Here is a 27306-nt window from a genome sequence, read left to right on the forward strand (position 1 = left end):
GTGAAGGGTAAACACCCCTGAAATCTTGCCAGACTTCTCTATATCTCCCTCCAGTGCAGTTGTATCCTGCTGGCAATAGAAGGGGGTCAGGAGAGTATGGAGTCAAAGGTAGATGTGTGTGTGTGTGTGTGTGTTTGTAGCCAATATAGTATGAGAAAAAAAGGTTTGTCTATGATCTTTTTTCTTTTGTTCTGTACTCTGAGGGGTGCACATTTTCAGAAGTACTGAAGTACCAGAACTTCTGGAATCAGTGACTCAAACTCTTATTCTATCTCCCAGCTAGAAAAACACATCAAATACACTGTTCTCTAATAGAGAAATATGAGTTGTAAAACTGATACAAATGGATACTATATTTGATCATAGCCAGAAGGCTGATGAATAATTCACTTCCTGTGATGATGATGGTGGTGGTGGTGGTGGTGGTGGTGGTGGTGGTGGTGGTGGTGGTGATTTGAAGACAGGGTCTCACTGTGTGGCCCAAACAGGCTTTGAACTCAGCAACTCCTTACCTCTGCCTCCTGTGTGCTGGGATTCTAGGTGTATGTCACTCTGCGTGCTTCGCTGTATTTTCAATTCACATTTTTACTACGAGGAGAAAGGTTGAAAGGTTCTTCAAAATGCATAGACTGGTAGACTGAACCTTAGGCTAAGACCTCAGACTAGGAGAAAGGAAGCAATTTCAGAGGCAGTTAAGAAGGTTTCAAGCAGATATCATTCACACAAGATCAAGATGAATCCAGCTACTCCTAATGCACTCTCATTTTGTTGTTGTTAGTGTAGCATCTGTTGCAGTGATAAAGCACTATGATTGACAACAAAACATGGGAGAAAGACTTACTTGAAGTTATGGTTCTAGGTGGTCTAAATTGGGAACGTGGTAGCAAGTGGCAGGCATGACAGCAGAAACAGGAAATCACATCTTCAGCCACCATCAGGAAACAGGAAGAGTAAGCTAGAAGTACGGCTAGGCTATGAACTTCCAAGCCCATCCCCAGTGATGGTAAACTTCTTCCAGTAAGACCACACCATCTCCCTGCAGAGTGCTACAAACTGGTGACCCAGTGTTCAAACACATGAACCTTCAGGGGCAGACAACTCATTCAAAGTACCACAATACCTAAAAACATTCTTCAAGGGAGAGGTAAAAAAGAAATATAGGAAAGTGTGTAGCATTAGATGCTTGAATTAGAATATCCAAAATATATAATGGACTCTGAAAGTCAGCAATAGAAAGAAAGCAAGAACATTGGGGAAAGATGTTGTCTTAGGCTTTCACTGCTGTGAGCAGATACCATGACTGAGGCAACTCTTGTAAGGACAACATTTAATTGGGGCTGGCTTACAGGTTCAGAAGTTCAGTCCATTATCATCAAAGCAGGAGCATGGCCGAATCCAGACAAGCATGGTGCAGGAGCTGAGAGTTCTACATCTTCATCTGAAGGCCTCTAGGAGAAGACTGGCTCCCATGTGACTAGGAGGAGGGTCTCATTGCTCATGCCCACAATGACACACTTCTTCCAACAAGGCCACACCTCCTAATAGTGCCACTCCCTGGGCCAACCATATTCAAACTACCACAGAAGTGAACAAATATTTTTACATAAGAAAAAAAATCAAATGAACCAAACAACTCAAGTAAAAATATTGGGAATTGGGAAAATACAATGTTGATATATAATACATATAACTGATGTTATTTCTCCACTGGTAAAAATGAACCAATTCAAGCCAGATTAAAATATATAGAATTCAGGTTTATTGGAAAGCTGATCTCAGGTGGGAGAGCTCACTGGTCCCAAGGAAGAAGGCTAGGGATGGTGCTTGGGAAGGAAGTCAGAGGGGAGGGGGTAAGAAAGAGAGAGTGTGTGGGCATGCAGAGACAAGGAAAAGGGGGGGAAAGAGAGAGTGTGTGGGCATGCAGAGACAAGGAAAATGGGGGGGAAGAGAGAGAGTGTGGGCATGCAGAGACAAGGGAAAGGGGGGAAAAGAGAGAGCGTGTGGGCATGCAGAGACAAGGAAAAGGGGGGAAAGAAAGAGGACACCAAAATGTCTGGATTACAGAACAAAGAACCTCTGGGGGAAGGGAAGCCTAGGGCTGGAAAGTTTAGGGTTGGGGTGAGGTATGTCAGATAGGGACAGAGGGATGCTGGGAGAACCTGGAGGCCAGGTTTGCTTTGGTATTTAAAATATGTTCCTCAGCTGCTTGTTCTTGGGTCTGAAACCAAACAACAGCATGTAAGTATACAGCCAATGACATATAAGTATATAATCAGTGGTCTAGCACAGGTTTAAGTCTGTCAATTCTAATGTGTGGGAGTTAAAGGAATAAATAGCAATTCTCAGAAAGACTCCTCAAGGCTGTGTGCAATCAGGAAAATGATGTGAGGTTATCAATTAAAAGTGAGTATGTATAGGGCACACGGTCTAAGTATTTTCACTATTGGGACACACACACACACACACACACACACACACACACACACACACACACACACACACAGAGCCCTTAGAAATGGGAGCCCATTCTACCAGCACACATGGAAGAGAATGAGAGAATATTTACTGACACAAACTGGAAGTAAACCAAACTTTTATGTTCTGTAGAATAGACAAACACATTATCATATAGTTACTGGCAAATTGACAGGTGTTCAACACCAGAGAGAAAAGCTCTAATTCATAGTGCCTGCCAATTTCCATGGTGTAAATACTTCTGCCCAGGCCAATTTCAAGCTCCTATTATTCCATTAATTAGCTTACAGAACCCATGAACATTTAACAACCATTTCTCAATCTGGGCAAGCTGGCTCCAATACATTCCTGGGAATATTCCCAGGTTATAGTACTATCCAGCAATAAAAATGAATGAACGATCGCTACAGGCAACAGCATGGATAAGTCTCATGGATGTTACCTTGAATAAAATAAACAAATGGCAAAAGACCTCTCCGAGCATGATTTCATCAATCAGGATTTCTAAATGGGCCAATTTAAACCAGAACATTTCTGATGCATTCTTGTGTGTTGCAAAGGTAAAATGCATTTATGGTAAGTTTACCTGAAATATGAGCCCAGTGGCTGATTCTAATGGGGAGAGGGTTCCAAAATGGCAAAGGGTGTGTGGTGGGCTCACTGCAGTTAATGTTCTATTTATTGACCTCGGTGGTGCTATGTGGTGTTCTATTATGTATTCTCATATGTGTTCTTTTCGCATGTGTTAAATCAGTGCATGTTGCACTCTGTCAAAATGGGCTCAAACCAAATCCCAAGAGCCACCTGTGTGCCTCTATTCTCAGCTCTGTATCAGTGATATCTTAAATGCCTGACATCAGCCAGATGTAGAACATTTACAGCACAGAAATTGAGAAGCACACACACTAAAGATGATTATTTTTTTCCTAACAAATAAATTTATCAACCCACCACTGACAACACATTTGGAATACCCATATGACTCACAGCACTGGCATATTGAAGAAGATAATTTTTTTCAAGGATAAATGTCCTCAAAAGTTTCCAGGCAAAACCAAATAAAACAAAGCAAAATGCCAACAGCTAAACATAAAGATTCCTTTAACAATAAAGATGGGATGTTAGCTGTGAAAGACACCTGGTTGTAAGAAATGTGAAGTGTTTGACATTCTCCATTTATATAAAATAAAAAATCATCAAATTGTTGCTAAAATTAAGGACTCCAGGTAGCCATTCACATTTATAGTACTTAGTGAACACTTTGCAGGAGGCGAAGATGAAGATCAGAAGCCTTGTCTGCCTTTCAACTTGACTATCTCTCATCAATTCCTGTGGGAATAGGACAGAGGAATGAGGGTGAGAGGTGACAGAGTCACGTGTCGAAACCTGGGAATTAGACTCCAAAGATCAGCATCAGAGTGCAGATCTGAGTTTTTTGTGCATCACATAAGCTTATAGAGTTTTGAGCCAATCTCATGCTCTACCACGCCTCAATGAAAGCCCTGCCTGGTGAGGTTATTCAGCAGGAGTAGGGGGTGGGGGAGATATCATTACCTGCTAGGACTTCTATGAAGACTGGAAACTGAAGACAGGACACAGCCACTCCCCTGGCTTCTGTTCAGTTTTGCTGTTTTGCTTGTGTTCCAGGAGCCATCTTAGACCTAGTACTATGTATCAGGACTCTTCAAGGAGTCCCAGGACCCTGTGGCCCCTTGCTCCCCATCCTACTTTTTCCTTCACAAGGTTGACTGCCACAGACCCTCTGGGTCCCTTTGTCTGCATGGAACGGGTCTCTGGGTGCAGATGGGCAAGGAGTTGGCAGGAATTGAATGACAGACAGATGCACACAGGAGAGGTTGTGTAGAATCTGAATGTAATTTGTCAAATTGAGCATCAGACTTTTTATACAGAAGAAAATAGGGAAGTTAGGTGACACATTGGCAAGGTACAAATGAGGTTACCGGATGCTTAATGACTCTTACACAAAACAGAGGAATGTAAACACAAAGGCTGGCAGGAACTGGGCAATAAAACAACTGAGACAAAGTCAGACCTATCTAAGGTCAGCTATAGTCTTAGAAGCCAGGTGTGAGGTCTTTACACTTCTAGGGCAAGGGCTTTCACACCCAAGTCGTGGCTCTAGTTAGGGAGTTCTGCTCTAGCTAACCATCTCATGAATAATACAATATTCTAAAACCACAGCTCGATCTACTTCTTAAACCATTGTAAATTCCTGTATATGGGAGCAACTTGACTTTTATTCTAAGTGATAGTGTAATACCAGAGGCAATTCTGAATGTCACTGAACAGGCAACATTCTTACTGAATTCCAAGCCCATGGTCAGCTCAGGGACTTTCTAGGACTTTGGAACACTGACGAAGGCTTAGCTATGTCAGAATTCAATCTTAAAAGGCACTTATAATAAGATAATACTAAAAGAGAGCACGTGGATCCATACACCAGACTAACTCGGGAATAGGGTATGAGTATACGGGTTTATGAGAACGCCAAAGCTCCAGGTGAGTTTCCGTGAAACTCTTTGCCTCGTGAACACATCCAGGCCTCTCGGCTTGCCAAGCAGACTTCACTGGGGTGTGCGTGGCAGTTGACCTCCACATCTCCTACAAATATATACCCACATAGGCCCTGCATGGTACTCCATGCCTTGGAAGTATACTCAGCAGCTACCCTGAAGTAATTACCTGCCTGTCACAACCTATGTCCCTAGGAGAAGAACACTGATATCTCAGTCTGCACATTTACATGGGTTTATGTTCTCAAAACATGTGGCCGTAAGATATGGTATCACTTTTGTTCATTTCTGCCTTCCTGGTGGTAAACAATTATAAATATTATGTCATATTAAAATAATAGAGGAATTTCCACAGGGAAATTTGGCCTTGTGGTTGACATCTTCAGATAACTCCTCCCTGGGACATGGAATCAGTTTAGCTATAAAGGCTTTGACTCCTCTCTTGGGCACACAAAGGTAGCTAAAAGCATCATAGAACCCTGGCATATCTGCCTTCATGAAGATGTCTCCTTTGCAATGGCTTAGATTCTAGGGTGCGTTCTTGTGGATATGCCATTAGACTCTGGATGTCAACCACCCATATTGATATAGAAATTAACGATGCCTAATTTGCTTCAAGGTTGAAGGTAGAAAGTAACTGAGGCATTTCATACCAACTTTAACAGACCCGGAGAAAGCTTCCAGAGTCTCCAGTCATTGTCCTAACCCCCCTGGATTCCAGGAACAGTAGAACCTCACAAGTCATCTCACTGCTGTGATTGCTCTTCAGCTACTGATGCATAGACAATGAATAGAATCTGGTGGGGTTTCATTCCCAGGGGTGCTAAGTGGCTTCCAATCACTTCCCAGAAGCTCTTAAATGTTAGATTGGGATATTCTCCTCTGAGTGAATACACTACTGTATGTAAAGGCCCTGAATGAGGGCCCAGGGAGATGGCTCAGCAGGGAAAGGTGCTCACTGGAAGCTTGATGACCCGAGTTTGGTCCTTAGAACCCATATGAGACAGGAGAATGGATGAAAGTTCTCTGACCTTTTACCCTTGTGCCGAGACATGTACGGCCCCTGATAAACTAACTACAATCCAAAACAAAAACAAAAAAACAAAAAACAAAAACAAACAAACAAACAAACAAACAAAAACCCTCATGTTTTAAAGCCTGGAATGAACAACCAGAGAAAGAGCAGAATTTGAATGGACAAGGCATGCAGCCAAGCTGACATAAACAGATACCCCTAGAGGTAAGTGGTCATAAATGAATGCATTCTGTGGGAATCATCTGAAACCTGTGGTGGGCAGAGGGGCTGACCAGCTGGGGGTCACCACTGCCCTTCCCCCTCACTGACTCATTAATTCATGATTCACCATTCTTCTTGCCATGCACACCCCAGTGAAGTCTGCTTGGCAGGCCGAAAGGCCTGGAAGTGCTCACGAGGCAAAGAGTTTCACAGAAACTCACCTCCTGGAGCTTTGGCGTTCTCATTAACCCGTATACTCATACCCTATTCCCGAGTTAGTCTGGTGTATGGATCCACGTGCTCTCTTTTAGTATTATCTTATTATAAGTGCCTTTTAAGATTGAATTCTGGGGGCCTGGAGAGATGGCTCAGCGGTTAAGAGCACTGACTGCTGTTCTGAAGGTCCTGAGTTCAAATCCCAGCAACCACATGGTGGCTCACACCCATCTATAAAGAGATCTGATGGGGGACCAGAGACCCAATTCCCAGCAACCACATGATGGCTCACAACCATATGTACATCTACAGTGGAAAAAAAAAAGATTGAATTCTGACATAGCTAAGCCTTCATCAGTGTTCCAAAGTCCTAGAAAGTCCCTGAGCTGACCATGGGCTTGGAATTCAGTAAGAATGTTGCCTGTTCAGTGACATTCAGTATCACTTAGAATAAAAGTCAAGTTGCTCCCATATACAGGAATTTACAATGGTTTAGGAAGGAGATGGAGCTGTGGTTTTGGAATATTGCATTATTCATAAGGTGGTTAGCTAGAGCAGAACTCCCTAATTAGAGCCACGACTTTGGTGTGAAAGCCCTTGCCCTAGGAGTGTAAAGATATCACACCTGGCTTCTAAGACTATAGCTGACCTTAGATAGAGCTGACTTTGTCTCAGTTGTTTTATTGCCCAGTTCCTGCCAGTCTTTGTGTTTACATTCCTCTGTTTTGTGTAAGAGTCATTAAGCATCCGGTAACCTCATTTGTACCTTGCCAATGTGTCACCTAACTTCCCTATTTTCTTCTGTATAAAAAGTCTGATGCTCAATTTGACAAATTACATTCAGATTCTACACAATCTCGCGTGTTGGTCTGCCTGTCATTCGCCGACTCCTTGCCCATCTGCACCCAGAGACCCGTTCCATGCAGACAAAGGGACCCAGAGGGTCTGCAGCACTTCCAAAAGAGTTGACTTGGTCCAGACTGTCAGCATTCCTTGTAGGCTTTGCCCCACAGTTACCTGGCAACAGTCAGGTATGCCTGAGTCACTATAAAAGGGGCTGTTTGCCCCCTCCTCACTCTCTTACTCTTACCCTCTTACTCTCTTATTCTCTGTCCCTTCTCTTCCCTATTCCCCTCCCTTCCAAATGTTCTTGACTGGCCTCTCCCCTCTCTCTCTCTCTCTCTCTCTCTCTCTTGTTTTTTTTTTTTTTTTTTTTTTTTTTTGGTTTTTCGAGACAGGGTTTCTCTGTGTAGCTCTGGCTGTCCTGGAACTCACTTTGTAGACCAGGCTGGTCTCAAACTCAGAAATCCACCTGCCTCTGCCTCCCGAGTGCTGGGATTAAAGGCGTGAGCCACCACACCCGGCTCCTCTCTCTCTTTAACTCTATCTTGACTCCCTCTTCAACTCTCCTTCTATGCCCTAAATAAACTCTATTCTATACCATATATACTATATTGCTGGTACCTGGGGGGGGGGGATGTCTCAGCATGGTCCTACAAAGGCACCCCTTCCACCTCACCATACCATGCCTCTACCAAACATATCCTGATTCTTTTTTATAAAACACAATACTGACACAAGGATGCAATGCTGGGAGCCAAGAAGTCTTAGCTTCCATGTCCTTTCTAGCTACTCCCTGCAGGTCAGGCTAAGATAACCAAGGATCTTGGTTAAGAGGAAGCAAGGGGAAGTTGTTGCTTATACTAAATGGAGACATTTCCCTAGTCACTTCCTAAAGCAATTCCAAGCAAGTCAGTGCCAGTGGGGTCCTTGGGAAGATGTTCTTAAGGATACCAGGCATGAATTTACAGCTACCTTAGAAACAGTTTCAAAAGCATTTCATCCCCCTTGGGAATAAAAAGGGCTGTACATATTTATAAGCAAGTGTTGGGGCAACCCCCACAGCTTTAACCAGACTTCTGCAGCTTCTCTGACCCAGAGCTTTTTCTGCTACTATGTAGGGCAGTGGTTCCCAGCCTGTGGGTTACAACTATTTGGCAAACCTCCATCTCCAAATGTTTACATTATGATTTACAACAGTAGCAAACTTAGTTAGGAAGTAGTAATAAAATAATTTTATGGTTGGAGGTCACCATAACATGTGGACCGGTATTAAAGGATCACAGAATTAGGACCGTTAAGAACCACTGATGCAGGGGATTTCTGTAAAGAGAGACCCCTGTAGAGAGCAGGCTGATCTCCCCCCTCCCCCACACGTTTGAAACATCAGAATGTGTAAATTTCTTTCAGCTTCTTCACATTTGTGGTGGGGGGGCCAAAGATCGACATCAAATCACAGAAGGATGACTCCCTCAGTCAAATTGAGTGGAAGGAGCCCTAGTCGACCAAAGAGAAAGCACTGGCTGTTCCCTGTGGCTCTTGGATCTTAACCTTGTCTGTGCAGGATGAAGTTGGAACAAATCCTTCCCAGTACTCTTGATCTGCAAAAGAACAGATCACAGAAAAAAATTTCCCTTCACTACGCTAGTATGGTGTGTACCAACAGCTCACAGAAGTGAACATGCTTCACCCCACAACACCTGCATGTAACCATCTCTTGAGTCAGATTGGCAGGTGGTCTTTCAGTAGAGAGCCTGGTCATTTCTAGAGTTTCCTCCTCCCTGCAGGGGGCACTGTGGTGCCCATGATCCCTGATTCTCTAACTCCCTTCCATGGAAGAAAGAATTGATAAATGCTCTTATTTGGCTGGAACGAACTTTGAAGTGTTATTGGTTCAATAGCTCAGCTCCAGATAATTGACTACAACACATGGTTCCTGTGTTTTTCGTAGCTCACTGCCACCTGCCTTTATTCTACACCTGATGGTTCTGGCAGCAAATGGCCATGGGCTGATGAACACTCTTGTTCCTGTGGAAGACGCATACATGCCACCCTGGGTCTTTGGTGTTAGAATATGTAGCCACCAGCGACCATGGGTTACTAGATTCCTGAAAGGAAAGATGGGGTTTTGGATGGGGAAGGCTGTGAGAGAAATAATGAGCCAAGACAAAGTTCTGATCAAGGCCAATGTTTACTTATGAGTCTAAGCTTATAAGGGGGGGGGGGGGGACGACCCATTCCCCACCATGCCAGGATCTCTTTGCTTTGACAGGATAGTGTCAGGAGAATAGGTTCAGTCTCTCAGCGGGTAGTGGTGTCTTAGAAGAAACCACAGATGTGGCAGACAAAAGACTTTAGCTAGGTCAGAAGACTCCACCCTAGGTGGGCTAGCAACTGTAGCAAGCCAGGTCTGAGCCAGCCTGCTCAAGGCTAGGGGAAGGGCACAGTTCCTCCCTTTTTATTTATTAAAAATAGCTGGACTGGGGCATACAATTTACCTATGCTCCATGGTCCTGCCTGGGAATTATGGTGGCTGGTAACTGCACCTGTCTTAGGACTGAATCTAATTGGACTTTTTTTGACCTGTCTTGGAGAACACATGCAGCTTGTTGTGTTTATTTGCACAAACATGGCATTTTAGTGTTTATTAAGAAAAAACACAGCCTTTGGCACATGCCTCTGTCTTAGGTTGAAATAAAAGCCATAGACCAGTGGCATGTCTTTGGCTGCCGGTCCTCATTGTACACCTTTCCCATTCAGACCAAAGCCACAATATGCACTCAATGTATTTCTTCATAGCAATGAATTACTGCCATCTGCACTTTGCTGAGGGCAAGCCTGTATGAAGGTAACCATCTACTTGAACACACAAACTCAAAGTTGAAAGCTACAGTATTAAGGTTTTTTGTGTCCCAGGCACTCAATTCAAATTAAAGCTAATTGCAAATTAGCAATGATCAGGCTCAAGTCTGGCCTCCGGGAGTGGGGGAGGTGGCTTTAAGAATAAACAGAAAAACTGTTACTTCTCATGTAAATTGTGGAGGCTATGCTCCAAGTTAACTCTGCTGGCTAATAAAGATTTTTAGCTATCTTCATAATAAGAATCTCCAATATTGGATTTATTTCTAGACAGTCCATAATTGAGTCAGCATAACTGGTCACACTAAAGGAAATACAAGAGTCATTATAACTCCTCCTTTTGATTAATTTTTCTAATCAGTTTCCACAGTCAATATGTTCTCTGTCCCACAAGGTTAAAAAGCTTGAAGCGAGGCAGCTTAACTTGTCTAATCTGGGACATAGGCAAGCAAAGGTGGGTCAAGAACATATACCCAACACAGCTTTTCTATCCCATTGTCAGGGAACTCAGCAAGATCACAGGTCAGCATGTCACACGAATCATTCTGGCAGCTAGCAAGTTCCTGCAGTATTCTGTGGACAAAACACAAACGTGCCCTCTTCCCCATATTAAATATCTGGTCAGGATCATGCCATATGCCAATAAGTGGATCCTTTCATCTTACCTAGGCATGAGTATGCCTAGTTATAGGATACTATAAGGCACTCAGCAAGGAGTTCTTTGGCATCCAAATTTAAAAAATTTTAAAATAGAAAGTGTCATATAAATAATGTGTATGGGAATATAATTCTCCTTTTTTTGTTGTTGTTTTTTAAGAAGATATTGTTTTTAAAGTTCCACAATACCTTGTCCTTGAGAATTATAAAAAAAATCCCAGTAGCATGGGTAACATTAAATTGTTGACAAAACATCTCAAATGCTTGACTGTAATAGCCAGTTCCATTATCTGTTTTAATCTGATTTGGAACACCAAGCATAAAAAAAATTAACATAGGCAATGACTAATTACAGTTTTAGTTGCTTCTCTTGTTAGAGCAGTTGCAACTAGAAAGCCTGAAAAGGTATCAATAGTCACATGTGCATATTTTATTTTTCTAAAATCAGAAAAGAGTATCCATTTGCAATAATTGATTAAGTATAAGTCCTGGAGAATTAACACCATTATGTGGAACAGGTAGAAAGTGAGGACACTGAGAACAACTCTTTACAATCTGACATGCACATTCTCTAAAAATATTAAATTATTATCTCAAGCCATTACTATTTTGATGATGTAAAGAATGAGATTATATGGCCAATTATCCTTGTGTATGACCTATAATCTGCATGGGATATAAATCTAGGGTGGCATTGCCTTAAGAGGTCTTGTCCAGGCAATATAGAATGAGTTCTTAAATATCCAAAGCAGTCCTTTAAAGGAACAGTATTTTTTCTTAACTTGAGTTGTATACGCACAAACAATTGCAATTTTGAGAATTAGAATCTAAAAAAGGAACAATTTCAAGCAATTGTAAGCCTATATGTGTGTGTGTGTGTGTGTGTGTGTGTGTATACATAGTCTATTAGTATACAAATTAAACCTTGATTTTTCAACATTTCAAAACACTGGCTATGGCATACAATTTAATTATCTGTGCTGAAGCATGAAGAAACTCAAAAGAATAAACATGTGATCCAATCACATATACTTCTCTCCCTTAGAAGGGATGTTTATAAATACAGTAGATGTATTCTTTATGGGATTCATGCATGCATAAATTTACAGAAAATACAAAAGCATGCACAGAAGCAATTTTTAACAACTTATCTTTTGGATAATGATTATCAATTTTATGTAAAAAGTTTGCTATGCAATAGGCCAAATATTAATATTCTGCAATAACCAATTTAATTGCTGCTCAAAACAAGGAACAGACATCTGTTTTTAAGGTTTTTAAGACTCTTTTTTCTAAAATACCTTCATGATTTTATCTTACAATTCTTTATTAACACCACAACAGCTTCATAATAGGATGTTAAAAGTTTACTTGGAGATGAAGAAAGATGAATCCACATTAATGCTCTCTTTTGCCAAAGAATTGCTGTGGGTACATTGAGTAACAATAACTAGAATACACAGCTAATGTTTGATTACAATTGATTACAATTGATAACAATTGATTACAGAAGCTTCCTCTACTTTCTGCAAAGCCTTTTGTTTTTCACCAGTTAATTGGCATCTCCTTTGATAATATCCAACAAAGGCTTAAGTCCTCCTGTGGTGAGTTTAAGGTGAGGTTTTAGCCAACTAACATCTCCTGGAATGTTTTAAAAACAATTTGAAGTAAGCAAATTCTCTTTTCTTTCTTAAATTTTCTGTGCCATAATTTTTCTAGGATATAACTGAGACCCTAAATATTAAAAAGATATTGCCTCTGAATCTTTTCAGGAGCAACAGCTACTCTCCCAAACTTTAAAGCTCATTGTATAAGAGCAAAGATTTGTAGTAAACTTCCCTTCAGAGGCATCAGCTAATAAAATACTTTCCATATTAAAAAAACAATATACACTGAAAGACTCAAAGTCCTAACTTCTTGTATTGAAACTGAGACAATTTTTTTTCTTCATAATATAAGGCTATTAGCCATTCCTAGAGGCAAAACTTTCCAAAGATCACAAGCTCACTAGAAGCAAATCCTTTACAATTATCAGGATGCAAAGGAAAAAACAACCTCCCCAATCTAAAATAATTCTATTTGGAGTAGGCAGGCCAGATTGTAATACCTTTAGAAGTTCCACAGCCTCATTGACCTTTCTTTTATTATTATTATTTTTTATTAGATATTTTCTTCATTTACATTTCAAATGCTATCCCAAAAGTCCCCCATACCCCACCCCCACCCCCCTACCCACCTACTCCCACTTCTTGGCCCTGGCGTTCCCCCTTACTGAGGCATATAAAGTTAGAAAGACCAATGGGCCTCTCTTCCCAATGATGGCCGACTAGGCCATCTTCTGATACATATGCAGCTAGAGACACGAGCTCAGGGGGTACTGGTTAGTTCATATTGTTGTTCCACCTATAGGGTTGTAGACCCCTTCAACTCTTGGGTGCTTTCTCTAGCTCCTCCATTGGGGGCCCTGTGTTCCATCCTATAGATGACTGAGCATCCACTTCTGTATTTGCCAGGCACTGGCATAGCCTCACAAGAGACAGCTATATCAGGGTCTCATTAACCTTTCATAATTTTGAGCAACACCTGAATAGATCTGTAATAATGTTGTTTTGGCTTAAAAATAATTCCCTGGAGGCAAGGAGAGGTGAGGTCCCAAAAACTTCCCTAGGCAGGGCTTGAAAAACAAAAGAAACACCACACAAGCCTCACAGAGGCTCCTCTGAGCTTTGCATTAACTCAGATGTAAATATGTCTTAATCTGAGCATACAGCCTAAGTCCGGCCCAAAGATTATCATCCCTCTTTTAGTGAGGACAGATTCCAGGGAACAATTCGACTGTCTGTCTGTGCCTCTAAGTTTTGGATAGTCTTTCTTAAGATGATTTATACTTAAAACATGATGATTTATTCCTTATAACCTTAGTGCTATGAAAGCATTGCTTGTACTTCAGTCCCCTACAAGGCAGCAAACATAGCCCAACTGATTGTATGAGGGTCCAATTTCTGCAAAGACTGATAAATCCAGATAATCCTGTCTTTGCTTTGTATGGCCAGAGGGCTGCAGTGAGCTTCATTAGCGCTCTCATAAGATGATTGCTCTTGTAATCCTCCTAATAAACAATATTTGGGTGAGTTAAAAATCTTAAGCTTGTGACCAAACTGCAATCTTCAGTCAATGGAACACTGGAAATTTTAACCATAATTTTAAAGTTTTTTTTTTTTGCAATAGTAGACTATATCTATAACTTTTGGAAAGCAAAACCCAATTTTAAGCAATCTATTTTTTTTAAAATTAATACCAGAAACATTACCTTCATGTTATGAAGTTTGGCTGCCAATTTGTACATATGAATGTATGACAGTGCAACATTTAATGCTTCATTAAAGAGACCTTGTTTTAAATCTTATCCCTTAAAAGTCTAGTTTCTAGGATAAGAATTACATAAAATATTATCCCAACTTAGAAGTATCTTTAGAGGTCTAGTTTCCTGGGCTGATTCATGCCACGTGCTTTTGTTTAAAATGACTCCAACCCTGAGTTACCAGTTTTAAGCTAACATTCTTGTTACCAATGTTACACCTTTTTAATCATACCCAGTAACTTATAAGCCAATACTCTATGACCAAGACGTGCAGAACATATTTATACCGTTAAGACCAGTCAGAAACCAAATAAAGTGGCTACATGAATCTTATAGATTTAGACCAATCAAAGAATTTTTACTTTTTTTAGCTTATAATTTCAAGATAAAAGCACTTTGTCATTTGCTGAACCCAATAATCACAATTGCAGTGTATTTTCTAGGAAAAAACAACTATTAGCTTATTTGCCTTAGAACTAAGAAGATGCAGACTCCTTTTTAAAAGCAGCTTTTCACCAGGACCTATCCTGCTGTGCTTGACTCCTGGTAAGGGTGTGGGGCAACTTAAATCAGCTCCCGCTGTGTAAACTGAGACTGAATCAAGAGATGGATAGCCAGCAGATAAAGTCTTAACCATTTTTTTCTTTTCAACATGAAACATAGAACAACAGTCATTCAGACAACAAAACAAAAACAGACACAAATTGACACGTGGAAAGATTGGTGCACCAAACAGACAATACAGAGAGGGTAGAGAACTTGATGTAACCAGAACTAAGGATGTTTCCTGTAGGGACCAGAGAGAAAGCAGGATGTCTCCTGATTTCCCTCTGTCCCTGGGAGAGCTCTGAAATCCATTTTCCTTCTCTCTTGGTCTCTCTTTCTCATGTCATTTGTATATCTAACATCCCCCCTTTTTTGTATTTTACTTATTTTATTTTATTTTATTTTATTTTATTATGTTAAGCCCTACTCCTCTCGCCTGATGCAATTCTTGACTGCCAACAAATGCCTGTTTAGAATTTTCCACTCCCATTTTCCACTGTCAACTCCTAGCTGATATCGGCACTGGGCCAACGATGACTTAGTCTAGCCTGTATCTTTTTTGCACCCTTGCAATCAACAGCATTCAGAAGATGACATTTGCAGCACAAACATTAATGCTGTATGTTGCTTACCATGCAGGGATGCATCTTCTTCTGTTTTCTGTGGAGCCCAAAACAGTGTACCCCGAGTCCTGCTTTCTGCTTTCAGGTCACTTGTTGGGCGCCACTGGTAGCTGCCAGCAGCCACAAGTTACTGGGTTCCTGAAAGGAAAGATGGGGTTTTGGATGGGAAAGGCTGCGAGAGAGATAATAAGCCAAGACAAAGTTTTGATCAAGGCCAATGTTTACTTATGAGTCTGAGCTTATAAAGGGGGGGGACCCATCCCCCCATGCCAGGATCTCCTTGATTTGTCAGGATAGTGTCAGTAGAACAGGTTCAGCCTCTCAGCAGGTAGTGGTGTCTTGGAGGAAACCACAAATGTGGCAAACAAAAGACTTTAGCTAGGTCAGAAGACTCCACCTGTAGGTGGGCTAGCAACTGTAGCAAGCCAGGTCTGAGCCAGCCTGCTCAAGGCTGGGGGAAGGGCACTAGAATACAGTATCTTTGACTCCCCAGGCAGAATCAATCTACGTTGAAAGAAGGAGCTCAGCACACAGAAGCTGACAGCTTCTGGAACAGGCGGGAGCCACAGAGCTTCTGAGGCAGCACCCCTTTTGGGCTCCAGACATCCGACCACCTTCCCGCCCAGAGGACAGGTGTCTGCCCTGCACGGGAGGCCTTTGCCTCACTCAGGATCAGCGGGAGCCATCTTGGTTCCGGGACTCCGCCGAAAAGTAGTCTGCACAGGTGAGAGTGTGCACACAGAAACTAACAGCTCTGTGACAGGCCAAAGCAACACAGCTTCTGGGAAAGGTTCTGTTTTGGGCCTTCATCTTTGGCCAGAAGGGAGGTCTGAAGGCCAGATATCTGTGCACCTTCCCTGTAAGAGTAGAGCGTGCCTGAAGAGAGTGCACTGACCACTGAAACTCAGAGGAGAGAGCTGGTCTCCCAGGTCTGCTAATAGAGGGTAACAGAATCACCAGAGGAACAATCTCTAAACAGAGACAACTATAACAACTAACTCCAGAGATTACCAGATGGCGAAAGGTAAACGTAAGAATCTTACTAACAGAAACCAAGACCACTCACCATCATCAGAACCCAGCACTCCCACTTTGCCCAGTCCAGGGCACCCCAACACACCCGAAAAGCTAGATCCGGATTGAAAAGCATATCTCATGATGATGGTAGAGGACATCAAGAAGAACCTTAATAACTCACTTAAAGAAATACAGGAGAACACTGCTAAATAGGTAGAAGACATTAAAGAGGAAGCACAAAAATCCCTTAAAGAATTGCAGGACAACACAACCAAACAGGTGATGGAATTGAATAAAACCATCCGAGACCTAAAAAGGGAAGTACACACAATAAAGAAAACCCAAAGTGAGGCAATGCTGGAGATAGAAACCCTAGGAAAGAAATCTGGAACCATAGATGTGAGCATCAACAACAGAATACAAGAGATGGAAGAGAGACTCTCAGGTGCAGAAGATTCCATAGAGAACATCGGCACAACAATCAAAGAAAATGCAAAAAGATCCTAACTCAAAACATCCAGGAAATCCAGAACACAATGAGAAGACCAAACCTACGGATAATAGGAGTAGATGACAATGAAGATTTTCAACTCAAAGGAACGGCAAATATCTTCAACAAAATTATAGAAGAAAACTTCCCAAACCTAAAGAAAGAGATGCTCATGAACATACAAGAAGCCTACAGAACTCCAAATAGACTGGACCAGAAAAGAAATTCCTCCAGACACATAATAATCAGAACAACAAATTCACTAAATAAAGATAGAATAGTTAAAGCAGTAAGGGAAAAAGGTCAAGTAACATATAAAGGCAAGCCTATCAGAATTACACCAGATTTTTCACCAGAGACTATGAAAGCCAGAAGAGCCTGGACAGATATTATACAGACACTAAGAGAACACAAATTCCAGCCCAGGCTACTATACCCAGCCAAGCTCTCAATTTCCATAGATGGAGAAACCAAAGTATTCCACGACAAAACCAAATTCACACATTATCTTTCCACAAATCCAGCTCTTCAAAGGATAATAACAGAAAAAAACCAATACAAGGACGGAAACCACATCCTAGAAAAAGCAAGAAGGTAATCCCTCAACAAACTTAAGACAGCCACAAGAACAAAACGCCAACTTTAACAACAAAAATAACAGGAAGCAACAATTACCTTTCCTTAATATCTCTTAATATCAATGTGCTCAACTCCCCAATAAAAAGACATAGACTAACAGACTGGCTACAGAAACAGGACCCAACATCTTGCTGCTTACAGGAAACTCATCTCAGAGAAAAAGATATAAATTACCTCAGAATGAAAGGCTAGAAAACAATTTTCAAAGCAAATGGTATGAAGAAACAAGCTGGAGTAGCAATTCTAATATCTAGTAAAATCGACTTCCAACCCAAAGTCATCAAAAAAGACAAGGAGGGGCACTTTATACTCATCAAAGGTAAAATCCTCCAAGAGGAACTCTCAATTCTGAATATCTATGCTCCAAATATAAGGGCAGCCACATTCATTAAAGAAACTTTAGTAAAGCTCAAAGCACACATTGCACCTCACACAATAATAGTGGGAGACTTCAACACACCACTTTCACCAATGGACAGATCATGGAAACAGAAACTAAATAGGGACACAGTGAAACTAACAGAAGTTATGAAACAAATGGATCTGACAGATATCTACAAAACATTTTATCCTAAAACAAAAGGATATACCTTCTTCTCAGCACCTCATGATACCTTCTCCAAAACTGACCACATAATTGGTCACAAAACAAGCCTCAACATATACAAAAATATTGAAATTGTCCCATGCATCCTATCAGATCACCATGGACTAAGGCTGATCTTCAATAACAAAATAAAAATAGAAAGCCAACATTCACGTGGAAACTGAACAACACTCTTCTCAATGATACCTTGGTCAAGAAAGGAATAAAGAAAGAAATTAAGGACTTTTTGGAGTTTAATGAAAATAAATCCACAACATACCCAAACTTATGGGACACAATGAAAGCATTTCTAAGAGGTAAACTCATAGCTCTGAGTGCCTCCAAAAAGAAACTAGAGAGAGCACACATTACCAGCTTGACAACACACCTAAAAGCTCTAGAACAAAAGGAAGCAAATTCACCCAAGAGGAATAGACGGCAGGAAATAACCAAACTCAGGGGGGAAATCAACCAAGTGGAAAAAGAAGAACTATTCAAAGAATCAACCAATCGAGAAGCTGGTTCTTTGAGAAAATCAACAAGATAGATAAACCCTTACCAGACTCACTAAAGGGCACAGGGAAAGCATCCTAATTAACAAAATCAGAAATGAAAAGGGAGACATAACAACAGATCCTGAAGAAATCCAAAACACCATCAGATCCTTCTACAAAAGGCTATACTCAACAAAACTGGAGAATCTGGATGAAATGGGCAAGTTTCTAGACAGATACCAGGTACCAAAGTTAAATCAAGATCAGGTTAATGATCTAAACAGTCCTATATCCCCTAAAGAAATAGAAGCAATCATTAATAGTCTCCCAACCAAAAAAAGCCCAGGACCAGATGCGTTTAGTGCAGAGTTCTATCAGACCTTCAAAGAAGATCTAATCCCAGTTCTTCACAAACTATTCCACAAAATAGAAACAGAAGGTACTCTACCCAACTCATTCTATGAAGCCACAATTACTCTGATACCTAAAACACAAAAAGACCCAACAAAGATAGAGAACTTCAGACCAATTTCCCTTATGAATATCGATGCAAAAATCCTCAATAAAGTTCTCGCTAACCGAATCCAAGAACACATCAAAACAATTATCCCTCATGACCAAGTAGGCTTTATCCCAGGGATGCAGGGATGGTTCAATATATGGAAATCCATCAACATAATCCAGTATATAAACAAACTCAAAGACAAAAACCACATGATCATCTCGTTAGATGCTGAGAAAGCTTTTGACAAAATCCAACACCCATTCATGATAAAAGTCTTGGAAAGATCAGGAATTCAAGGCCCATACCTAACCATGATAAAAGCAATCTACAGCAAACCAGTAGCCAACATCAAAGTAAATGGTGAGAGGCTGGAAGCAATCCCACTAAAATCAGGGACTAGACAAGGCTGTCCACTCTCTCCCTACCTATTCAACATTGTACTTGAAGTCCTAGCCAGAGCAATTCGACAACAAAAGGAGATCAAGGGGATACAAATTGGAAAGGAAGAAGTCAAAATATCACTTTTTGCAGATGATATGATAGCATATATAAGTGACCCTAAAAATTCCACCAGAGAACTCCTAAGCCTGATAAACAGCTTCAATGAACTAGCTGGATATAAAATTAACTCAAACAAGTCAATGGCCTTTCTGTACACAAAAGATAAACAGGCTGAGAAAGCAATTAGGGAAACAACACCCTTCTCAATAGTCACAAATAATATAAAATACCTTGGCGTGACTTTAACTAAGGAAGTGAAAGATCTGTATGATAAGAACTTCAAATCTGAAGAAAGAAATTAAAGAAGATCTCAGAAGGTGAAAAGATCTCCCATGCTCATGGATTGGCAGGATCAACATTGTAAAAATGGCTATCTTGCCAAAAGCAATCTACAGATTCAATGTAATCCCCATCAAAATTCCAACTCAATTCTTCAACGAGTTAGAAAGAGCAATCTGCAAATTCATTTGGAATAACAAAAAACCTAGGATAGCAAAAACTCTTCTCAAGGATAAAAGAGCCTCTGGTGGAATCACCATGCCTGACCTAAAGCTGTACTACAGAGCAATTGTGATAAAAACTGCATGGTATTGGTATAGCAACAGACAAGTAGACCAATGGAATAGAATTGAAGACCCAGAGATGAACCCACACACCTATGGTCCCTTGATCTTTGACAAGGGAGCTAAAACCATCCAGTGGAAAAAAGACAGCATTTTCAACACATGGTGCTGGCACAACTGGTGGTTATCATGTAGAAGAATTCGAATTGATCCATTCCTATCTCCTTGTACTAAGGTCAAATCTAAGTCGATCAAGGAACTCCACATAAAACCAGAGACACTGAAACTTATAGAGGAGAAAGTAGGGAAAAGCCTTGAAGATATGGGTACAGGGGAAAAGTTCCTGAATAGAACAGCAATGGCTTGTGCAGTAAGATCGAGAATCGATAAATGGGACCTCATAAAGTTGCAAAGCTTCTGCAAGGCAAAAGACACCGTCGACAAGACAAAAAGACCCCCAACAGATTGAAAAAGGATCTTTAACTATCCTAAATCAGATAGGGGACTAATATCCAATATATATAAAGAACTCAAGAAGGTGGGCTCCAGAAAATCAAATAACCCCATTAAAAAATGGGTCTCAGAGCTGAACAAAGAATTCTCACCTGAGGAATACCGAATGGCAGAGAAGCACCTGAAAAAATGTTCAACATCCTTAATCATCAGAGAAATGCAAATCAAAACAACCCTAAGATTCCACCTCACAGCAGTCATAATGGCTAAGATAAAAAATTCAGGTGACAGCAGATACTGGCGAGGATGTGGAGAAAGAGGAACACTCTTCCACTGCTGGTGGGATTGCAAGCTTGTACAACCACTCTGGAAGTCAGTCTGGTGGATCCTCAGAAAATTGAACATAGTACTACTGGAAGATCCAGCAATACCTCTTCTGGGCATATACCCAGAAGATGTCCCAACCGGTAAGAAGGACACATGCTCCACTATGTTCATAGCAGCCTTATTTATAATAGCTAGAAGCTGGAAATAACCCAGATGCCCCTCAACAGAGGAATGGATACAGAAAATGTGGTACATCTACACAATGGAGTACTACTCAGCTATTAAAAAGAATGAATTTATGAAATTCCTAGGCAGATGGATGGACCTGGAGGGCATCATCCTGAGTGAGGTAACCCAATCACAAAGGAAGTCACACAATATGTACTCACTGATAAGTGGATATTAGCTCAGAAACTTAGGATACCCAAGATATAAAATACAATTTGCTAAACACATGAAACTCAAGAAGAACGAAGACCAAAGTGTGGACACTTTGCCCCTTCTTAGAATTGGGAACAAAACACCCATGGAAGGAGTTACAGAGACAATGTTTGGAGCTGTGACGAAAGGATGGACCATCTAGAGACTGCCATATCCGGGGATCCATCCCATAATCAGCTTCCAAACGCTGACACCATTGCATACACTAGCAAGATTTTATCGAAAGGACCCAGATGTAGCTCTCTCTTGTGAGACTATGCCGGGGCCTAGCAAACACAGAAGTGGATGCTCACAGTCAGCTAATGGATGAATCACAGGGCTCCCAATGGAGGAGCTAGAGAAAGTACCCAAGGAGCTAAAGGGATCTGCAACCCTATAGGTGGAACAACATTATGAACTAACCAGTACCCCGGAGCTCTTGACTCTAGCTGCATATGTATCAAAAGATGGCCTAGTCGGCCATCACTGCAAAGAGAGGCCCATTGGACACGCAAACTTTATATGCCCCAGTACAGGGGAACGCCAGGGCCAAAAAGTGGCAATGGGTAGTTAGGGGAGTGCGGGGGAGGGTATGGGGGACTTTTGGGATAGCATTGGAACTGTAATTGTGGAAAATACGGAATAAAAAAATATTTAAAAAAAAAAGAAAGAAAGAAGGAGCTCATTGGAACAATGAACCTGTTGACTTTGGGAAATGATTCAGTAAGGGAGGTCCTAGTGCCTGTCACCCTGAGATGCTGTTGGTTCTCCATGCACTAAGTGGCTTATCCACATCTCTCTGCATTTACTCTTTTCCCTAGGAGGTCACAAGCATCACTCAGCACACAAATTGGCATTAGTAAATGATTTCCACTTTAGTCAATGTTCTTTGGTTGTGAAGAGATGAAAGCATCTAGCTGGGGCTTGCTTATGGTTTCAGAGGCATAGTTCATTATCATCATTGCAGAAAGCATAGTGACAGGCAGGTTTCTTGCTGGAGAAGCAGCTGAGAGCTACATCTTGATCCTCAAGCAGAGACAGCGAGCCTAGGCCTGGTATGGACTTTTGAAACCTCAAAGCCCACCCCCAAGGATACACTTCCTTCAACAAGGCTAGAACTCCTAGTGCTTAGAATCCTTTCAAATAGTGCTACTCCCTGATGACCAAGCACTCAAATAGGGAACCATTTATATTCATTTATATTCAAACCACCATGCCTTTCAATTTTATAACGCCTGCTTCACCATAAAGCCCTTTGGTTATCAGAACTTTTGCCACCATCCATACGACCATACTCGGTATAGATTCTGCTTTAATAAAATGCAAACTATCAATTCCGCTTTAATAAAATGCAAATGCATTTCAAAAGATTTTACATTGTGTGTCCTTGATCAATTTTATGTATTAGAAGGCTGGCTGGGTTCTATGGAAAGGTACCTCATTCTCCCAGAGATTCAGACCATTTCTCTAGCAGTAAGAAATTCAAAGCTCCACTGGGATTCTCGGAGTCACCTCCTTACCCTGCTGGAATAGGAGACCTGTCACCAGGGTCTGTGTCTGGACGGCTCTACCTGAACCTCTCAGGATGAGCTACTAGCATTTCCCACATTCTAGCAGCTGGCAATCCAGGTGCTGGTGAATAATGAAGGCTTGGCTCTCTCTGCTCTGAAACCTTCCCCAGGGGTTTCCCCACCACTGTTCAAGGAGGCCTTCATTAATTGGCGCACAAAGATTTGCGGAGTATAGTAACAACTTGGCCCTACCCCAACCTTTATACTGGCCCCCTGAAGTGCTACTTCATTGTGGATAACTTCCAGGCTGTGTTGGATGGAATGGATTGGCTGAGTGGCTAGGTTTGGCCTAGGAGGCTTAGACTGAAAGAGCTATTTGCTGGATGTGAGGCATGACTTCCTGGTAATAATGAATCCAACACGGGATCATCTCTGCATTTCCCAGACCCAACCAGAGGAGGAAGATCCCGCAACAGTGTGGAGGCAACCAATAACTGACTATGGCTTCCTGAGGGGAACGCTCATATGCTGCTGCTACGATAATCACTTCAAGCGGTGTGTCAGTCAGAGATCAAATACAATACACTTCTATTTGTATTAAGAAAACGATACCAAAAAGAGAAGGTTGAGTTAGGACAAACTATTAGATTCTTTGGGATATCATGGGATATATAGTCACTTAGAGGAGGTTTTTTTTTTTTTTTTTTTTCGAGACAGGGTTTCTCTGTGTAGCTCTGGCTGTCCTGGAACTCACTCTGTAGACCAGGCTGGCCTCGAACTCAGAAATCCACCTGCCTCTGCCTCCCAAGTGCTGGGATTAAAGGCGTGCGCCACCACGCCCGGCTTAGAGGAGGTTTAAAATCACCTGAAATGGGTTTTCTGAAAGAACAGTCGGTGCTCCTAACTCTTTAGGCATCTCTCTAGCCTCAAAATAATCATGTGACACAGGATGGATTGTAACTCACTATGTAGAATACCTCATCTGCTTCTGCCTCTGGAGCATTGATAGTAAAGTGGCACATAGGCAAAAAAGAAAAGAAAGAAATTCAAACCCCGGGGCTACAGCCATGGCTACCACCTCCGCTGCAGCTCGCCCTGAGGAGCCTCTGCCCCCCAAAGAATTACTCCCGAAAGCCAAGACACAGAAGAATGAGGGGGAGCTGGAAGAGGACAAGGCTGGCGAGCTAGGTGAGACCCCGTTAGAGAGACTCTGGGGTCTGACGGAGATGTTTCCTGAGAGGGTCTGGTCAGCTGCTGGAGCCACCTTGTTCTTTGTGACCGAGAAGATGCATAGATTTTTCCAGGGCAACTCTGTGGATTGGGACCACTTCCTGCATGGTCCTGGTTCGCTCTGTTGTCTTTTGAGACAGAAAAGGTGCAAATGGAGCAACAACAGCAACAGCAGATACTTTTAGGGCCTAACACAGGCTGTCAGGAAGAATGCCAGGGGCTCTACCTCTGCTTCCTGGAAAGATCTAAAACTGTTACCACGTATTTGTCCTGGTGGGGGAACATTGAAATTAATTTGTGTTTGGACTGCTGATTATTTGAACTTTTTCTTCTTCTTCCTTTTTAAATCTTGGCACATTGATCAATTTGAACCTGAAGGGAATTTTATTTCTCATGGAGAGGCCCTAGTTACACCTGTACCCTTCGTAATGAATGCCCTCACTTCCAGTTCCCACGACGATGCTGGAATACAGCCATGTGGAAGATAATTCCACTCTACTCCTTTAATAAATTGCTCCTAAAGAAGTTCTTACATGCCCAATGCAGGAAAGAAGTAAGCACCCACGACCATTAAGGACTTTTTTTTTTTTTTTTTTTTTTAGAATAGAACTGTCTAGGACACGCAAAAAAAGTAGAGCCTTCTGATCTTGATGACTCTACTTGCTTTTCTCCAAGACTCTGCTTCCTGCTGAAAGGTCCTTGAGACATTCTGAAGACACACCCTGTAGATCGCCTAAGGGCTGGCTCCAGGCTCAAGAATGGGCTGGCGGGGGATGGGCCTTCCCCCTTATAAGCACACTCTTTTAATAAACTCTCAGGCCTTGATCAGAGGGGGAAAAAAAAGGAACTGTCTAGGACATGCAAAAAAAAAAAAAAAAAAAGACAGAATCTATTACAGCTGTAGTATAAAATAGTCACCAGGAATCCCTACGTGTGCCTGAGAAAATGGGGGCTGGCAATAGCTTTAGCCAGATGGGGACTGGACAGATCAGGCACACATTTCCTCTGCACATTTTGGCTCATAGACCTGCATGTGTATAAAAAAGAAGTCAGTGCTCACTTTTTGTATTTAAATATTAAAAGAACCCCAACTGAGGGGAAAAAAAAAAAAAAGGAAATTCCAACTTCTTTGGAGTAATTTAGCCAAGAGAAAACCCTTGGTCTATATGTGATGGTTTCTATTCCATTGAGAACTTTAAGAAATTTAAGTTTTTATTTAAAGTTTAAAATAGAGACATTAGGCTCAATATTTACCTATTTGGTGAATAGGTTCTTTCTGAGGGACTGTTTGTATGTTGATTGCATTATAGATGTTTATTAACTAAGTTAGGGTTTCTAGTGTTGTGAAGAAACACCATGACCAAAAAGCAAGTTGTGGAGGAAAGGGTTAATTTGGCTTACACTTCCACATCACTGTTCATCATTAAAGGACATTGGACAAGAATTCAAACAGGGCAGGATCTTGGAGGCAGGCGCTGATGCAGAGGCCATAGAGGGATGCTACTTACTGGCTTGATCAGGCTGCTTTCTTAGAGAACACAGACCACCCACCCACAATGGGGTGGGCCCTCCCCCATTAATAACTAAGAAAAGGACTTATGTTTGGATCTTGAGACATTTTCTCAGTTTCCCCCTTTTAGATAACTCTAGCTTGTGAGACTAGCCAGCACATTTATGTAACAACTTAGAGACATCCTCAGTGGGAGACACAGGAAAGGATGGTGGTAGGTATCTGAGTTACTTTTCCAGTGCTGTGATAAGCCACATGGCCAAGGTGCCTTATAAAAGAATGCATGTAATTAGGCTTATAGTTCCTGAGGGTTAGAGTCCATGATGGAAGTGCGAAGGCTGAGACATTGCATCTCAAACCAGAGAACCCGTGGGAGTGGCAGAAGTCTTAAAATCTCAAGCCTACTCAGATGACACACCTCCAAATCCTTCCCAAACAGTTCTACTGACCGAGGATAAAGTATTCAAGCCTATGAGCTTGAATAGGGGGTCACTTTCATTCAAACCACCACAGGAGAGAAGGAAACACCAGTGGTGGTGGTTCTAATTTCAGTCTTTTAAACGTTCAGATAGTGTTGGGTTGACTCCCCAATTACAAGCACTCTCAACAACACATCCCATTTAGGTCTGTATATTTTTACACCACAGCCCTTTCAGTTAAAACAAAGAATTTAGATAATTAGACTTAGACTTATAATGAACATTTCAACTGAAATTAAAAGGATAAAAAAATAGAACCCTCCAATTGGTACAAAAATAAAAACAATAAAGTTTTGTCTCTGGGTGATTTTTCTCCCCTCAATCTCGTCATTTTAATTTACTTTGTGTGTGTTTTATATGCTAATCAGCAGAGTAGTACACCTCTATAATATTCATATATATGAATAGCCATTTATTTAGAGCATGCTCAAAATATTTTTACCATCAGGATGCATTATCTATCAAACTTGTTTAGACACTTTTTGCTCTTTCAGAGGCTCTGGGCTAGGTCCTATCACCTACACTGTGGCTTACAACCTTCAGAGGCACCCAGTTCTATGGGCTCCAGTGCCCTTTTCTAACCTCTGTGGGTACACAGGCATACACGTGATACATGCACATGTCTAGGCAAAACGCTCATACACGTTAAAAAAAAAATACTGTTTAGAGACCAGTGAACTAGATTAATGATCTCTTGTTGACTTTTTGTCAACAAACAGACAAGAAAAGCCCTGTTTTTTCTGTTATTTAAAACCAGAGTCATGCTACCAACATTCCCTGGGCCTGAGTCATCATTGTTAATGTTCACATTTGAGCTTGTTACTTTAACATGGACTTGGAAAGAAATAGCAGGAAATGTGCACTTCACAGTGACTCAGACAACCTACCCTCCTGCTCTGGGCTGGGATCCAAACCCTGAAATTTGCAGGTTCAACTGGAAATTTCCCATATTACTCAGGATTTGAACAGCTTACACCTGACTTGGGAACACCTCCCCCCTCCCTTTTATTTTCTCTCTAGGCAAAGGCAAACATCCACGAGGAACACTGGGACCCCAAGGCATTTTACTGATGCACTTTAAATGAACCATCCAGGATCATGGAGTTTGCTGGTGGCACCTCAGGGACCAGGACTATGCAGTCCCTTGGCCTCCAAGACCCTCTTTCAGCGGCTGAGGTGGGGGGAGGCACCATGAGAAACATGGAGATTTTGGCTGGTGATGAAACAGGACTA

At 41.5% G+C, this 27306-nt stretch overlaps 1 non-coding gene and 1 pseudogene across 1 annotated transcript; one reads left to right on the plus strand and one right to left on the minus strand.

Annotated features, from left to right (window-relative positions):
* Positions 1-200: 200 nt before the first annotated feature.
* Positions 201-387, minus strand: Gm23118. The gene has a single exon (XR_003954251.1). It is a non-coding gene; the product is annotated as a U2 spliceosomal RNA (small nuclear RNA).
* Positions 388-23921: 23534 nt separating this feature from the next.
* On the plus strand, positions 23922-24333 carry Gm13197 (annotated as a pseudogene).
* The last annotated feature ends 2973 nt before the right edge of the window (positions 24334-27306 follow it).

Source organism: Mus musculus, chromosome 2, assembly GCF_000001635.26.
Source record: "Mus musculus strain C57BL/6J chromosome 2, GRCm38.p6 C57BL/6J".
In the NCBI taxonomy this organism is placed as follows: Eukaryota; Metazoa; Chordata; class Mammalia; order Rodentia; family Muridae; genus Mus; species Mus musculus.